The sequence below is a fragment of the Branchiostoma floridae genome, chromosome 14 (assembly GCF_000003815.2).
Source record: "Branchiostoma floridae strain S238N-H82 chromosome 14, Bfl_VNyyK, whole genome shotgun sequence".
Classification (NCBI taxonomy): domain Eukaryota; kingdom Metazoa; phylum Chordata; class Leptocardii; order Amphioxiformes; family Branchiostomatidae; genus Branchiostoma; species Branchiostoma floridae.
Window position 1 is genome coordinate 1,195,982 of NC_049992.1, and position 4,037 is coordinate 1,200,018.

Sequence of the window (4,037 nt, forward strand, 5' to 3'; positions counted from 1 at the left end):
CCCCCATGTACAGTAAAACACACCCAGTAACTTTCTAGCGAGGGCCAATCATATCACTACTGACAGGTCAACGACAATTACTACGGTTTGAATAGCCTAAACGAGTGGCGGGCCATTCTCACCTTGTCTATCATGTAAATGATACATGTATAAACTCACACCAAGCAGGCACTGTGTGGGAGTTTTTACACAAACAGTTGATCTATATCATTGAACCTCCTTCTTCTGTTTATAACGGTTTAGAAAGTTTACTTTGATGACCAAAAGGTGAAGAGACTAGAGAGATCTTACGACTTGAGATTTTTGAAATGATGGACCTGCAACAATTTTTGTCTCGTATTCGTATACACGCTCCTCCAGTTCAGTTGTTTTAGCACACCTATACACATAGCAATGCATCGTGGCGTACTGGATTAACGAATAGACTTTTTAACTTATGGTCTCGGGTTCGAATCCAAGTTGGTGTACTTTTTTTGCGATGATATTTCCTATTTACCTCTTATGCGGTCGTACATATTGAAATGTTGCTTTCATAAGGCTTTCCACTTTGTGTTCATTTCATAATAACCTTCTTGATACTATCTACTTGTGCTATTTCTGTGTATTCATTGAAATATATTGAAGTGATACTGGTAGTTTATAGGTGAAACATTACTGATCTGGCGGTGTGGTTTACAAAAATGTATTCGCAACTCGTCTGTTAAATGGTAACAAATGGAAGAGAGACCTTGCAGACAATCCTAGTTAAATGGGCACAATATGCAGTCTTCATACATACCTTGTAACGTTAGTTGTATTTCAAAAATTGAACGTGAATGAATCATGGTACGCAGTGCTTACTTACAAGGTAAGAATGCGGCCTAACTGCATGTGAAGGAATAAACTTACAGACGCGTCCTCGCTAGAAATCTCCTGGTTGTGTTTAAGTAACGACTAACACCCGCCCACCCCAGTCCGGATAGGGTTAAGAGTGCATAGTATGGGGTGAGAATGGTTTTTTTACAATCATTGAAGGAATTTTTGTCTTCAACATATTTTCCTATGCATGGGTTGCGTCATACTTACTTACTTCATACTTGTTAAGGTCTCCTAATGAAGAGTGGCCTGCATTCAGGATTTTTCGTCTCTTGCGCACCATCCTTGCGCAACAAGGGTTGCGTCATTATGTGCTTAAAGGTCTACTACGTAGTTTTTTTGCGCTCAAATTTGAAATATTCTAGAACTAAGAAATTTCAGATTTAATACCACTTTTTGACAGTTTTTGACACTTTTGTGTCATTTTTTCACGTTTGCAACGTAAAGTATTAGCCTACAAAACATTCTGCTCTAGGCCCACTGTAACCTGTTGACCTCCCTAGTTAGACCCTCCCGTTCGTAAAACAGCTTGCCACCGGTAGGTCTCCCGGGGTGGGGTAGTTAGCACATGGCAGACCGGAGATAAACAACACAATGGAGATCTTCTTCTTTGGAAACACCAACACCCATATCTAATCATTCCAAAATAGCATATAATCATGAACTTATTAGTCTATTTTGTAGGGTATCAACAAGCTGAGGTCATATTCCCTTCAAACTGAAAGAAACCTTGTACAGAAAACTAGCCTACTGTACTCAAAGGAAACTGTCAACTGGCCCCCCACTGGGAAGCCAGGCTGATAAGAAACACCAGCCAGGCAGTGACCAGGCCTGGAACCCAATCTGTTTGTTGGAAGATCACAATTTTTATACATGCTTATTTGGTGCAATGATGTCGCAGCGTCTCTCCCTAAATATTGGTATGCAATGCTATAGGGTTGATTGAACTAACAATGTAAAGAAAAAGTACGAAAGGCTACTTTTCGTTTTGTTGAAATGTATGTAGTAGACCTTTAAATTTGCTATTCAAGTCCTTTGAGCTAAGTCCTGGCTTATAAGATGATAGCCGTGTGTATAGTGATTTACGTATATTAGAATATTTGGGACATACAATCAAAACGTGATTTTCAAATTCAGTTAGCAGCTTCAGGAAAATACATTCAAGACAGAAATTTCTTTAATGATTGTAATCCCATGTAATTTGTCTTGTCAATTGCCTTCAAAACCAGATGCACTCTGTGATTCTATTGGAGGAAAGAGGTGTCCATGCAACCTTCCGGGATGCTACGTTCCCGAACAAATTTGCGATGGCTTCACATCATGTGGCACGTTATCAACAACTCTTCAGGGGCGAGAGGAATGTTATCCTGACGAAGCAAACTGCGGTACTCTTTCAATTGATAGAATAATATAGAGAAAAATATATGATATGTCACATCTCATTATGTGTACTACGTTGGTTAAGATGATTACCATTATGAGATACTTTCCATTCAAATTAACAGGGACTAAGTGACATGAATAAGGAGGTTATCTGATGCTACAGTTGCGAAGGGAAAGGCATCTAGACTCTAGTGACTTGACATTAGTGTTCTGTGGATTTATAAGACCAATCTTAGAATACGCGTGTCCGGTATGGCACCCAGGAATCACAAGTGCCCAGTCTAGGGCCATAGAGAACGTACAAAAAAGAGCTTGCCGCATGATTCTAGGTTCCACCTATGTTAGTTACGACATGGCTCTAGACCAGTTGTCCCTTCCGTCTCTGTGCCACAGACGGCACGAACTCTGTACAAAGTTTGGTACCTCCTTGCTGAGCTCCTCGTCTTTCTCAAAATGGCTACCGCCAAACCGTGTGAGCCTGCATGGCAGAAACCTCAGGTCTAAACACCAGATAACACAATTCCACTGTAGAACGGCTAGGTACAGAAAGACTACACTGCCGTACCTTGTCGACTTGCTAAACAGTTCATAGTGCTAGAAGTATAAATAAGCTTTGGATGTATACAAAGTTATTTTAAAGATGATTATTGTTATGTTTTATAATGTTTGCAATTGTGTACCTCTATTGCTTTTCATTTTAATTGTAACATGTGTAAAGCATACTGCAATTCAGCCGAGGAAATGAAGGCTGCCACTGTATGTTATTGTTTGTCGCTCGATGCGAAATAAACCATTCATACATACATCTATGACAGGTGCAGGTGGTGTCCTATATAGGGCAAAGACATGTCTTGGATTCACATCACGTGTAAACTTTATCCGTTTATTCGAACAAAGAACCAACACTGCACCAAATAACCTAAAATCCTGGCGAATACGTGCAAATCATTTTCGTGTATTTTTGGCAAATACTGGCGAATGCAGGCGGATCCGACAAAAAATTGTAAAAATACGAACATCGGAACCCGTTATTTAGGCCACAGCAAGTATATTTTATGATGACATCCTCAAGAGACTCCAAATTTAAGACTCCATTTTCGGATCTGCTTGGAGATTATTTCTTTGGCCTTTCTCGTGATCCGTTTGTTATAATCATTGCAGTATTCTTCCACATTTCAGACGAGTACTGCAAGTCTACCGGTGGCTTTTACTGCGGTTTTACTACTCAATGCATTGAACAGGATCGTGTTTGTAATGGCTACCCTGACTGTGATTTTGTTGCTTCCGACGGCTTCAATACACCTCAGGATGAAAGGGGCTGTGGTAAAAATCATTGTTTTCTCTCCTTACACCAATAGTGCTTAGTAGTATAGTAGGAGGAGTACGCTGACTATCGTTATTCAGGAGCAATCAGGAGCAGGTCAGAGGTCATCGTCTGACGGCTTAGTCTAGGGGAATAGGTAATTTCTTAGCTCGGGTCGGGGTGAAACAGCAGAAATTCACGTTGGATGCATTCTCCTACGCAGAGGGACCACAGTCGTGTCCAAACTCCTTGGGGTCACCTCTGCTATCTCACGCACTCAGACCAGTTCCTCGTCGCCCTGCTTATAAATATTAATGAGCTTACCCTTATATGGCCAGTCAGCCGTTTGGGATCGTGCGTAGGACGATTGGCTAATAGCTTCCCACCGGCCTTTGCGAGACAGCTTTCGTAAACAGAAAGCCCAAGAAATGCCTATTCTCTGGATGGCTGACAGCTGGGTTTGTGGCGACAAATCAAAGTAACTGCTGGGTAGGCC